General features: G+C 43.1%; 1 protein-coding gene across 10 annotated transcripts in view; it reads right to left on the bottom strand.

Moving 5' to 3' along the window:
- Nucleotides 1-1190, bottom strand: part of HYCC1 (hyccin PI4KA lipid kinase complex subunit 1) — a 45339-nt gene extending 44149 nt beyond the window's left edge. For 3 of the 10 annotated variants that reach the window (XM_051785929.1, XM_051785940.1, XM_051785939.1), the window contains exon 1: nt 1087-1190. The gene's annotated coding sequence lies outside the window, so the exon portion shown is untranslated. The other 7 variants (XM_051785930.1, XM_051785935.1, XM_051785934.1 and 4 more) reach the window with 7 other exon arrangements.
- Between the last annotated feature and the right edge of the window lie 12903 nt (nt 1191-14093).

Raw genomic sequence — 14093 nt, 5'->3', positions numbered from 1 at the left:
GACTTCATAATCCTTGAGAACATACATCTCTTCCCTGTGAGCATAAGACTCAGGAGCTTTTTCGGCACAGAGCTGGAATTCAATTGGACGGGAAACAAACGTGATGGCTGTCGGCATTACAGGGAACGAGCCAAATCCACGGGCTTTACCTCTGCTTTCACCGTTACCTTTACAACACAAAGCAGACAGAAGGTTACTCCCATTTACCGTGCTCGAAGTTAAACCACGAAGCCCACGCAGACACAAGCCCTGCAGCCTGCGGCGCTTCCTACCCGGGCACCGCGAACTCCCAGCGGTTGTAACTGTTGCTGCCACCTCTCGCATCCGCGCCGCCGGCACCGAACTCGACGCGGCGGCGAAAAAGCCAAACACACAGATAAGACAGGCTAGAACTAAGATATTCCACAGCTCGCCATCGAACTCTGCCCTAACCCTTCCGACGAAGGTTCACGCGCGCGCCGGGAAGCGCCAGGCACGGCGCTGCCCGCCCTGCTCCGGGGACACGACGGGAGCAGCTCCTTTGTCTCGCCCGCAGCCCCGGCCGCCTTCTCCAGGCGGCACAAGGCGCCGCTGCCCCGCCGGTCCCGAGCGGCCCCGGCGCTGCCGCCGCTTCCCGGCGCTGCCCTTCCCGAGCGGGACCGGGCGCTGGCGGCCACCGCGGCCGGGATGCCGGGGGCGCCCCGGGGGCACTCGCGGAAAGGACGAAGGCTGTAGCCGGTGCCCGGAGCGCCGCCCCGCGGCCCCTCACCGGGGGCAGGGACCCCGCCCTGCCCCTCCATCGCCCCTGGGCACCGGCCCTGCCCCCGGCAACTCCATCGCCCCCTTCCTTCCTCCCTCCCTTCCTCCCTCCCTCCCTTCTCCGCCCGCACCCTCCTGCTCCCTTCGCCCACTGCCGCCCCGGCGGGTCCCGGCCGCCCCAGCCGCGCGCCGCCGGCTGCCCCGGGGCGAGGCGCGGGACCCACAGCCAGAGGGGCTCGGCTCAGCCGGCCGCGAGTTGCCCGACAGCCGCGGCCATCCCGCCGGGATGCGACAGCCCCGGACGGCAAAAAAGTTGTGCCCGCGGGAGCGGCCGCGAGCCGAACTCACCCTCCCACCCGGCGGCTCCGCCGCGGCTGCGACTCAAACTCCCCTCCCGCCGGGAGCGGAGCGCGGGCGGACCCCGCCCGGCCCCGCCGCTGCCTGGCGGCGCCCGCAACCAACCAGCGCGCGCGGCGCGGTCACGCCAGCCAATGGCGCGGCGGAGCGGGCCGGGCGGGCGCCCCGTTCCACCAATGGGCGGTGAGGGCGCCGGGCCGGGGGGAGCGCGGGGAGGGGGGTGGGCGCTGCCGCCGCAGCCGCCGCGGTGTGGGGGCGCCCCGGGGGCGGGCACGAAAACGAGGGGCCGAGTCGTCGCTTCTCAGCCGGGGCTGCATCGGGAACGTGGCTCTGGGGAGAGCTGAGGCGCAGCCCGGGACGCTGGGCAGGGTCGTGCCCCGCGGGGAGATGCGCCCTCCGGGGCAGCGGGGAGCGCCCGCTCGCGAAACTGCCCCTCGAGCGCCGGTGGCAGTGTCCGCTCGGGACACCAGGCGGGCGGCAGCGCTTGGGCCGGGCTGCAGGGAGCCGGCACCAGAGGCGTGTGCTCTACCGCTGTCCCGTGTCACTCGCACAGTCCCGCTGCCATCGCTTGGACATAAAAAAAGAGCCGGCGGCAGAGGCAGATTCGAGCTTGTGCTGCCCTAGCCCCAGCAGAGGTACGGCTGAAGATCCGAAAGGAATGTTCCCAGGCACCCTGATGGGAACGCCTCGAACTGAACGCCTCTGAAGTTTCATCAGGCATGTCTAAATTATTATTTATTTGTTGGATTCTTATCGGCCTTCTCAAAGTGAAGCAATTGTGAGCAAGTCTAATTCCACAGCACTCCAAGGCCTCTTCAATTACCTTTTTTTTCCTTTTTCTTTTTCTATTGACTTCATCCTTGGAATGCTCTGAAGAGTGATCTTGAAATAAATCTGCATACAGCACAATTAGCTGCTTTTGGTTGTTAAAGTTCAGTTTACATTTTTTTGATACCAATAGAGTTACTTTGCAAGTGTGCTTTCAGGATGTAAGTTTTAATCCTCAGAAGCACATGCTTATAGTAATCTTCAGGATTAATAAAGATTTAATTAATCACTAATCTAATTGCTCTGTGGTGAAACCAAGGCAAGGAGGGTGTGATTTGGTCAGTATCAAATATGATAATGATAGAGCCCAGATTAACACCATCAACATTTACTGTCACAAAGTGCTTCCCATACAGTTACTCATTTAAAAATCATAGTCTTCTATGCCATGCCAGTCTTCATTTCCTCAATGACTGTACAGGTAGATAACATGTTCATGTACAAGTTTATTGACTTCCCTGGAGCCTTAAACGTGAGAAAATATCAGGTTCAATGCATTTCTTCAAGTTTTCTTGGCCATCCTGCATAGATACATCAGTATCTTTCTATCTGAGCTGTTTCTAGACTTGTGCTATTTTACCATTCACTTCCCTATGTATATAGTATATCAATTTATTCACAATAAAATATATGTACTATTTTCAAGGATCTTTTGTAATACAAACTATAATACAAACTATAATAAATATTGCTTTTAGAATATAAATGTCTTACTAAGCCATTTGTCTTTATAATACTCCCACTGTGTTATGGTCTAAACTCATTCTGCCATCAGTTTCTATGACACTGGATAAAATAGGTCTGTTTTCCTGAAAAGATGGATATTAGTTCCAACAAAGATGTAAAAAAGCTTTATTATTTCACTAAGATGAAGAGAGACAGTTAAATGCCACAATCTTAGGAACAACCAAATGTAGCTTTTTGAGGGAGATAATAACCTTCTACCTTCGAACAAATACAAATCTGAATCAGAGCCAGAATATTTAATGGTTTGGGGCTTTTTTTAAAGTTCTTTATCTGACTTTCTCTGCCATTATTTCTGCCAACCTCATCGTAGGCATACACAGCTTCCATCACAATGCCTTTCCCACCTGCTGCCTATACCTATTCCTGAGACCCTTCTGGGTTTTGTGACCCAACAGTTACACAAAACACCAAATAATTCAGTCTGAAGAGAACCAAGTAGAAGAGACAAGTTTTTTTTTTAACACTCTTCTGTTCCCTGAGCTGGTTTACTGCTCAGTCCTGCAGTTCTGAGAGCAGCATGGACCAAAGAACAAGCAATGGAAGCAAAGATATGGCAATACAGGAGGACTTTATTAGCCTGCATTCTCAGACCCAGTGTCAGTAGGGACGCTGGGTACTGATGTGGCTTGTGACATACTAAGTGACCCTGATAATTGCAATGAGGTACTGAGTTCACACTGTCATTAGTTATTAATTTGTTGTTATTAATGTGTTATGACTCTAATGATTAGCAAAAGTAATGAATCATCCACAAACAAAAGGCAGGCAAATTCTTCACATGCAGCAGATAACTGTTCTTCAATGTCACGTCACATTAACAAAAGAAACTAGTTAAGTTATATTACTTCCACAGATTATAATTTTTTAACTCCTGAATTATATTAGTGTTTCAGGTACTCTTATCACATTAGCCTTATGTCTTCTAAATGCAAAAAGATGTATGCAATAAATTTTCTTTTTAATGTGTTTATATTTCTATGCAGAGTTGGGCACAGTGCTTACTGCACTTTAGTCTTGAGTTTACGGGAGGTTTTTTTGCCATTAGCAATCCATTTCAAACTGCCCTCTCAGAGGAGGGCTACAAAGAATCAGAACTTTTGTTCCACTTCCCCAGTAGTCAGGACTGCTCAGTGCTGTTTCACAAACAGTATTTCCAGGAAGAAGTCCCCTTTGTATTTCAGAAAACATCACTCAGAAACATAATTTGGAACCTAGAGCTTCTGCCTTCTTCATGATTTTTAGTCTCCGCCTTTTCATTACAAGTTCTTATATTTAGATGTATAATGGAGTTGTAAGCTTCTTTAAAAATAGAAATCCTTGATAAATAAATACTTAACAACCTTAATCTCTGTCATATGACCATGTTCTTAAAGCTCAATTCAACACACAGACCATTTTTAAAAGATAGTGCATCTGGACTGTGGGAAAAAAACAGCAGTTATTTCCAGTCATCTGATCTCATACCAAATCCATAGCCTGTGAGACACCAAGAAGGGCACCATTTAGGGAAAGAGACAGAACTCTAGAAGACAATTTGTTAGTCTTCTGTCCCACTGCCAGCCTAGGCCAGGCTGGCTGTGACCGCAGCAACTGCACATGCTGCTAGATGGATGGTAGGACCATCGTGGAGCAGCCCTTCTGTTTTCGTTGGGATGGAAAAACACTCACAGCAGAATTAAGAGTAGTCTGTAGTCTTGATTAGAAATTCAGCTTACATTTCCAAAGACACTCAGAACTCACACTGCTCTCCTACAGAGCCTTTGATTAACTCCACTAATTGAAACTACAAGGAAGCATCAAGTCGTCCTTCAAGTCAGCAGAGGTCCAAGAGCTTTGTATCAAATGCAGAGGGCTCTGGAGACTCTTGGTCTGACATTCTCCATGAAAACAGTTTCAGTAATGAAAGCATATAAAAAGTCAGGAAGAAAAAAGTAAGACAATCATGCTGACGTAGGAAGAAAAACAGATATTCTGAAATTTCCTTTCCAATGGAAATAAAATGACAGCACTTTCTGCAAAAACACAAATTCTGCAATTCTTATTTTTGGACCTCTGAAGCAACTGACAAATATGATATTTTGACAGTGTCAGATGTTCTGTTTTGACTTATGGTTTTCCTCTTTATATTATAGTTTCAAGCATAAATAAAATATTTTGATAGTTTTCCCTTGAAAACGTGAAAGAAACCAGTATCTTCCTACAAAAAGTTACATTTTATCAAATCCATGTTTTGACAGAAAATTGCTGTAGCAGAAAGCTCTTTACCAGATCTTTCCGGAAAGTGAAAAATCACTAACATCTGTTTGACTCTGAAACACTGAAGAACTCAGTGTCTCAGATTTCTCATGTTTTCACAAAACATTTTAAAGGAAACTGCTCGAGAAGGAAGGACTTTATAAGCATTTTGTTGCTTAGTTGATTGAATAAAATCCTCTTACCAGAACTTCAGATTTTAAAAAAAAATACATTAGCATTGAAATATAAAAAAGTATCCTGTACTTCATAATTTACGATGTTTTATTTATTCTAAATAAATATAGCTTTTATCTTATGCTTTTTACTAACCTGGAGTTCTCCTGGCAACCTGGAGAACTCCTTACTTCGTTTTTCTTGGCAAAGCGTATACACAAGCCTAACACCAATATGCCTTTTATTTGCTAATATTGCAAAAAAATATTTATTACAAAAACACTACAGTAGAATTAAAAACAAATTAGTTAATTTATTCTACTACGCAAAGGCTTCCCAAAATTTAAATTTACATAACTCAAATTTAAAACTGAGTCTGACTTCTTGTTGAAGGCCAGTTTTATAAACAATACGGTCCGTGTCAATATTTTGCACTAAGGGATGATGCTTACACCACTTGAAAATGCAAGGTAATAGCTCCTGATTTTGATTAAATCTTGAGGAGAAATTAGTGTAAGAATTTGACAACAGAAAAAGCTTTTTCTAACTGTACCACTAATATAAGGCAAAATTTAAAAAAACATAGCAAGCAAATAATCATAAGCATAAATAATACATAAGCTATCCTTACTACACAAGAGCTAGGAAATCCATTACTTCACCACACTTTAAAAGCAGAGGTTAAAAGCACATACATAGGTTTGTAAGCACAGCAGTTCACAAGATAAAATGTTTGAGTGGAAAGACACAAGCATTGCATCAAAGCCTGCGTAGCCCAGAATCCTAGAAACAATCCCTCAAGGTAAGGGAGGGGCAGAGGAGAACAGTGTGGAAATCGCTGTTATGAGATCTACAACCAAACACACAACATCATGACAGAATCAACAGCAGTAAAAGCTGGTTTTGGGAGGGGGGAAGCTAGAAGGAGACAAGGCTCTGCTACAGCAGAGCATCTTCTGTGGCACACGCTCCTTGCAGCACTACAGTCCTTCCTGCTCAGTGAAGTACTAAAAGAAAATCTGTTACCCACCAGGCCTTTTATGCAACATTCCTGCGTTGGTATTAGCAGTTCAATTAAAGTATCACAGCTATTTTAATTATCACAGCTGAGCTGGGTTTCTTTTCCCTAACCACAACTGTTTGTGGTCCCTGGCTGGGGGCTCTTCCTTGCTGTATACACAAGGAGGAACAGGGAGGGCTGGTGCAGATGCTGTGAAAGTAAAAGAGAGAAAGATGAGGAAACAATTGTGCAAGGCAATCCAAGGATTTTTGCATTTTCATGGCTCTTCATGCTCACTAATTGTTACTCCTACAGAAAATTCCTCTTCCAGCCCACGTGTGCTTGGGCATGTTGACAGTATTCTGAGTGCTTATATTTATTGTTTTGCTGCCTGTCTACAGAAAAGAAACAACTCGGTTTACAAGGGCTGTCAGACCCCCAACCAGCCCAAGAGCTTCATATTCTTTTCACGAGAAACTTACAGTCATGGAATGTCTCCCAGTGTTCCAGCCTGCCTCCCAAGAGGCCTGGGGGCTCCCCCATGAGCAACCCTGTCCCTCTGGGGCAGCATTTGGGGCCAGGGCAGAGCCACTCAGCAGGCCAGTGGTGCTGGGTGTGTACTAGGCTGCCCAGCTGTGCTCACCACTTCCTCCCTCAGTATGTGTTTAGCTGATGAAGAGGCTGTGGTTGGGCTCAGAGCTAACAGCTGACATTTCATTGCTGCTTACTCTTGGGTAATGCTTGTCAGCTTTTCCTTTGAATCACAAGAGCTAGAAGCACACGCACACATATTTCTATCGGAAGCTCTCCCTTCTGATGTAATCCTGTTAGCCCAAAAAACCAAAACACTAGAGCCAAGCCCACAAAGTTCATGTGTCTTCTGCTAGCCCAGAGAAGCAGCTTGATGTCCTGCTTGAACACCTGACACCCAGCTGTATTAGGAAGCCCTTAGTACATGTACAGTGGTTGGCTCCATACAGGACCAGTGGAAGCAGCCCTGAAAAGCAGCACAAATGTGTCTGTACAGCAACATCTTTTTGGTCTGACTCGACTCCTCTGCCATGGCCCCATCCTCCTCTCAGCTGTAGCTATTCCAGGGTACAGAACCAGCACTGATTTGAAGACTCCACATTTCAAACAATTTCCCCAGGAAAAGCTAAGGCTTCAGCTACATTACTAAGTTTCATACTCCTGAGAGAGGACAATGTTTATTTTAAAGCCGAAAGGGCAACAAATTGCAAGGCTAAGCTGCAAGGGGGACAGAAAGTAGGAAGTCGTAGAATTATAGAATAGTTTGGGTTGGAAGGGACCTTTAAAGATCACCTTGTCCAACCCCTCTGCAGTGAGCAGGGACACCTTCAACTAGATCAGGTTGCTCAGACCCCAGTCCAGCCTGACCTTGAATGTTTCTGGGGATGGGGCATCCACCACCTCTCCGGGCAACCTGTTCCAGTCTTTCACCACTCTCGTCATAAAAATTTCTTCCTTATATCTAGTCTCAATCTACCCTCTTTTACTGTAAAACCATTATGCTTTGTCCTGTCACTACAAGCCCTACTAAAAAGTTTGTCCCCATTATTCTTATAAGCCTGCTCTAACTGTACAGATAGCACTGCAACTGCAGATCACCAGAAGAAAATGTGGAATTACCATCAGTTCAGGTTTTTAAGAACAGTTTAGGTATATTTGACCCTGATTTAAGAGAGATACAGAGAACTGAGTGACGTTTCTTCATGATTACCTTTCTGAGCTTCTGGGCTTTTATTGGCTATGCTTATTCTCTCCTTTCAAAGTAATGGATTACAGACTGAATATTTTAAGACTTAAGTGAAATTAAATTACAGTGTCATGAAATGCTTTTACAAGAAGTATGGGAACACAAGTATTCTTAAATAGGAAAATATATGTAACAAAAATCGCACATATTAGAAGCAGAATACAAAGCAAACATGAGTTAGGTAGTTATCTTTGTTACCTTTTCTGATAGTTTACAGATAAGCTTGTCTATGAACCAGAGAGAGTTCATAGCTATCTCTACCCAGTTCTTAGAATGTTACTGTAGGGGTTTTTACAGTTTGTTTTCATTGTTAACCCTAAATTTCCTGATTATAAAAGACATGCTTTTTTTCCCAGGTTCTCTGGCAGTGCCTAAAGGAGATAACTTACAAAGAAATGCATTTTTTGCACCCCTTTCATTACCCCATTTATTTTAATAGAATTTTATGGAGTTTTTCTGGCATTTTTGCTTACTCAGAACAGCCAGACAGATGTCTGTTCTTGTTCTGTCAAGAGCATCAGCAGCTTTGTTTTGATCAAATATGTTGTTTTCCTGCCAGCAGAAAGGCTTTCCACTTGGTCAAGGACAAAATTCCAGCCAACAATTTTTTTTTATGAATGTGAACAATGACAAAAATCCTGCCAATAAGACTTGTTTTCCTCTTACTGTGGGAGGTCACAAATTTGTTCTAATTGTTTGGTCATTTCCCCTAGAATTCATAATGTTGGTTGCAGAGACCTGCTTCACTTTCAAAGACTGGACTAAGGAGGAGAAGCAGACTCTTAAGTTAATCAGGCCATTAGTGCTCTGCTTTCTTGCTATCTGCTTCCCCAAAGCCTGCCATTTTAAAGAATAAAAACTTATTATTCATAGGGCTATTATCTAGACAAAAGAGAACATTCAGATTATGTACTTATTATTTTATATAGCTGCACCCTGTTGATTTTTAGAAAGTCACATTTCAGCTCAGCAGCTTGCTTCATGCAGTTCAACTTGTGCTATATTTTATCTGACAAAATCTTACATACTGTCAGTCTGTCATGAAGAACACAGACATAGCACTGGCTAAAATTAAAAAGGGACAACATATACTAGATACATATCACATATTCAGTCAAAGCTGTTGGGACTTCCAACGTGGGGGAAGGTGTCTGATTTTTTTTTCTAGTCATGAACTTCACAATCTTTCTGAGAAACTCAAATCAGCTATCAAACAATAGCTAAACATATTTTCAATGTGCTTTTCAAATTATTTGTAGATGAGTGTGTTGCAGCCCTGGTGCATGTAAAACTGCCAGTGACTGACTTGTCTCTCGACTTTTCTGGGGATTTGATCTCTGTTTGAGGGATTAAAATTATACCTAGTAATAGTACAAGGTTGTGGATTACTCACCGCTCAATAACCATCGCTCACGCAGGCAGCTGTGAACCTTAAAACTGACTGGACGCCAAGCAGCTCAGGTGCTGACACGTGTGGAGAGATTAATTCTTGGTAAAAATAAAGCAGGAAGATTTGGGTTTTCCTTTTAAGGATTTGGGTTTTCCTTTGGAGAAATTATTTCTAAAGAGGATTAGGGTGAAGAGGGGGAAATATAAAAGAAAAGATGTAATAGTTTTGAGCAAGGGGTGTCATACAAAAGAAACTATATAGTTGGGGGGGAAAAAAGCAGTTGACGAACTGAGTATTGCATATGTGTGTCTGTCCATATATATCTATATTTATGTCCACCTTCAGAGCACATAGATATCACTGCCACAAACTGCAGCCCTGTGTGACCTGACTGGTGACTGTGTTTTATCAGTCAGCATGTTTTTCAAAGCATTATAGAAAGAAAAATGTCTCCATAAATACTAAGCATTGTGAGAAGTACCTTGTTTTGACAAAGTCTATTACAGCAAAGCTTGTTTCCTGCCTTGGCAAAGGAGATTTCACACCAGTATCCCCAACAGTATTCTCCATTGTCACGATGACATCTACTGGAGGGGATAGGGTTGAACATCTATTTCTCTCTACAAAGTATTCAAGCTTCTAACATCAGCAGGGTTAGTGCAGTTTCACACACTGAGAACTACTACAGTATTGAAATGTGTGGAAAGCAATACGACAATGTCAGTGTTCCAGATACTTTAAATCGCAGCTCCCTCAAGAGACACAAGATAAAAAAAGATTAGAGGAAATCCTTCAAACCTCATCTGGTATGTGTAAATAAAAATGGCCCTGCCAGATAATTTTAAATTATTACATGAAAAGAGAAGAAACCTGTTAAATATCTATTGAAAGAGTCAATAAGCATTAACTGTACAATAATACATGTTACTGTGACACTCCCAAGATATGCTAATCTGAAACACAGCTTTGTTAAAACAAAGGAGATGTTAGGAATCAGCTATGCAAAACAGTATGAATTAGAAAAAAAAATATATGCAACACTTTACATGTGAGGTTTTTAATTTTCTCCACAATAAAAATACTGTATGTTGGTATGGAAAAATAGTGTATATTCTTGCTACATTTTCACTTCATATTTGCATATGCAAATAGATCTTCACAATAGCTGAGAGATGAGAATGAGTATGTTTTCTGAAGCATCACATCTAACTTCTTTTGTTGGAAATGAATTTCTGCAATTTGTTTAACTGAAACTGGAGTCACCAACCATTCAAGATGCTTTGTCAAAATAAAAATTTTCAGGGACGTACGCTTGTTTTCCTTTAAGCCCATTCATCACTGTTGGACTATGGCTGCACCTTGGCAGCCTCCTCCTAGCCTGTGGAGGTCCTCCACCTGGATGAGGGACAGCATATGCCAGGTTACCCTATGGTCCTCTTGTTCACTCTATTCTGTTCCTTTTCAGTGGAGAGGAGCAGAGAATAATTACGTGGTACAAATTCTGTGTGCTACTGGTGGCATCTGCAGGCTCAGTCTGTGTCTGGGATGGAGAGGGTACATGTGGATTCTGGCTGTTGCTTCTGAGTAAGTTTATAGAGGAATTTCCCAGGAGAGAAGTGTGCACTCCAGACCAGATTTTGCCAGGAAATCAAAGCAAACAAAACCAGTCCTGCTCAAATAAACTTCTGCTATAACACTACACAAACCCAGATTCATGGGAAAAAAATAAAAAAAAAAAAAAGAAAGGGCTTTAATTAACAAAAGATTTTTTTTTTTGCCTCCTGGAGTTCCCCTTTCCTTCTCATGCAGGAAGAGAAACAGTAACAGGTGCCTGCAGATGAGCAGGTGGTCTGAAATGAATGAATTTTTCAGAAAAACCACAATATACAAAGTCAGGAAATTTTTTCCACGTGAAGGAAATTCACTGTAATAATGATGAGAGTTGATGAACAGAAGAATAACATGAAGGAATCATTTCAGTTGGCATCAGTTGTGAGAGAAATGTGATGGAAAACAAGAGGAGAGGAAATAGAGCCTAGAGAGGGTGTCACAGGGGGCTTTGACAGCAAGGCCCTGGATCTTAAACTTGGCAACAGATAGAGAGACACCAAAGGCTTCAAACTGCAAAATTAGATCTAGATATTGACAGCAGTGTGAGATAATGCGGGACAAACTGGGAAGAAGCAATGTCTGCAGCCAGGGGTCCAACAAGGAAGAGAACCGCATATGACACATGCTGAGCATCTGCTTAGTCTACAAATGGGTAGGAATCCTGATGTGCCCTTTGTCAAACTTCCAGACCATGTCTGCCCTGGATTTCAAGTTGTCTAGAAACTTGGCAGCAGATGACTGCTGCTAAAAGCAGCCATCTACTGCCCACGGTATTAGGGTTGGCAGGCTGGGAACGTGCTCTCAATGAACGTTCTGAAAGGTACTAGTCACAAGCTGAAAGAAAACCACCACACCTCTATTAAAAAGAAAAGAAGATGCTTCAAAAGGATTTTACAAAAGGCTTAGCCAACAATGAAGATAAGTCACACTTCTGGGAAACACTATTGCCTTTTCTTTGAAGGACATCATCCACATAGCTGGAGTAATAGTTACAAGAACTACTAGTACATGCAACTATCTAACACCCCCACTCATCAAATACTACCCTTATGAGGATTATACATATCAAAGAGGAGGAGACAGAAAAAGGCAAAATCACAGATCTGGAGTAGGAAAAAGACATGAATGGAAGAACATAGTCCTCTCTCTCTCTCTCTCTCTCTCTCTTTTTTTTTTTTTTTAAAGGGGGAAAGTTGCTTATTAGCATTGCTATAACTCTGACCACAGTCTGAACAAGTTTCTTCCCACATCCCAAGGCTCTAGCTATCATCTTTTTTGTGTGTGTGATGACATATCATAATGCTTCTGTTTTCTGCTGGGGCCCTGTCTGCACTTTCCAGACTACTAGTTATGGCTCCCCTAGTCCTTCACATATAACTGTACTTCTGTTTTCTCTGCTGTTAATGACAGGTGTGAAGAACAGCAAGCTTAAATCATGTTATCTGTTATTTGCATATGAAAGATAAAGATATCTTTAAACCATGAAACTGTCCACATGTACAACTGTTAGGTTTGCTGTTCTCCTGGCCCATGAAGGCTGTGCTAAGGGAGAAGACACTGCCTGAGCATTCTCACGCCATTCAAGGAGTTGCACACATACCACCCAAGACTTCAACTGCTAGGACCAGAGCTCCTTTGCAGCAGGCAGCTCCAGTGAGCAAATGGATGCTCCTTTCGGCTCCTAGCTCACACACATTCATTCTCAGGTGCATTCCCTCCTCCTCCAGGCTCAACCCTCAGTTTCCCACAACAGAGTCTCAGGTGTTGGATTTTATAAAAACAAATAATTTAATACAGTGTTACAGCAGTAGAGTCAGCTTGAGCTGGGTGCCTCCAGAGAGCTGCTGCAAAAAAAGAAATCCCTGGACAACAACATCCTTACAATTTATGCACCCATGCCTTACAAGCTCTGCATGTGCCTTTTTAGTCCAGTGGTGACTTGTGGTCTGGGGTCTTCTAACACCTTGTGGGATTCTTTTTTCTTCTCCACAGAGGCCGGCCGTTAACTGTTCTTATCTGGTGGAGTTGCATCTTCTGCTGCCGACCGCCTCTCTGTCTTCTGGTTTGTGCTTCTCTTGTGCCTACTCATAGATAGAACACGGGAAACTAAAAAAGGCCTAGACTTAGTCAAAATGTTATTCAGCAACAACTAAAACATCAGTGTGTTATAAACATTGATCTCCTACTGAATCCAAAACACCGCACTGTGCTAGCTGCTAGGAAAATTAGTAAGAAAACAAGTTCTATTCCAGCCAAAAGCATAGATGTCAGTGAAAGTCCACAGCTTGTGGCCTAAGGCTTCAGCAAACCCAGTTACTCATGCTAAGCAAGTAAAGCTAAGCAAACAGCATGCTAAATCACACAATATTACAACTCTAAGTGACTCATTTTGTTTAAAACGTACTTATTTAATCTAAACAACTAACACCTCTAAACAGCCAGATATATTTAAATTCTCTTCACAATCTCTTACCTTCAATTTGTCTCCAGAGGGAACTTCTAAAAAGTAATCTTCCCCTTCTCTGTCTTCTCCAAGGATTTATAAGTCTTTTAACTTCTTTTGATATTCAAGGTCTCAGACTGAACTTTGTTTCTCCTTGGAGACTGCAAGTAACGTCCCTGAATCCTGCTAGTTTCACTCATTATCTTTTCAATGTAGGCTTGTCTGTTCTTGTGTGGGAACAATTACATGTTCTTTGTTTGCTCTTCCCACAGCCTCAGGCTAAGTAAGATGAAGATGGGACACTCAGAATCCATCCTGTACATAAAGCATTTTCCCTCAGTGATTAGACATGTATCTTCCATTACATTGTTTCATCTCAGTGCTAATAATTTTATTACATACCCTCATTTTTTTTCAGTTACCTGTTGTAAGCATCCCAAACCACTGTCATTCACACTGCTTGGATCAAAGGTCAGCCTAAAGGTGACTCTGCACAAAGAACATCATCAATAGACCCTGACTGCTGATGTTGTATTAGGCTCATGTCAGCCTCAGAAAGTCCACCTTAGTAATCTGTAAATACTTAATTGTATAACTTTAATGAAGATTGGAACTGTGAACCTTTTTACACTATCAGAACTGCTTACTTAAACAAATGTCCATACAGAAAATAATTTTGACCAAATTAAAAGAAAACATAGTTTTTCCCCTGAAAGCTCCTGTTTACTTGTCTTCCATTCCAACACAGAGAATACCAACTCCTGAGACAGCTGCAACTTCAATGGGAAGAACT

The sequence above is a fragment of the Manacus candei genome, unplaced genomic scaffold (genome assembly GCF_025592945.1).
Source record: "Manacus candei isolate 608988 ecotype Guabito, Panama unplaced genomic scaffold, ASM2559294v1 h1tg000021l, whole genome shotgun sequence".
NCBI lineage: Eukaryota > Metazoa > Chordata > Aves > Passeriformes > Pipridae > Manacus > Manacus candei.
This window is presented reverse-complemented; position numbering and strand designations above follow the sequence as displayed.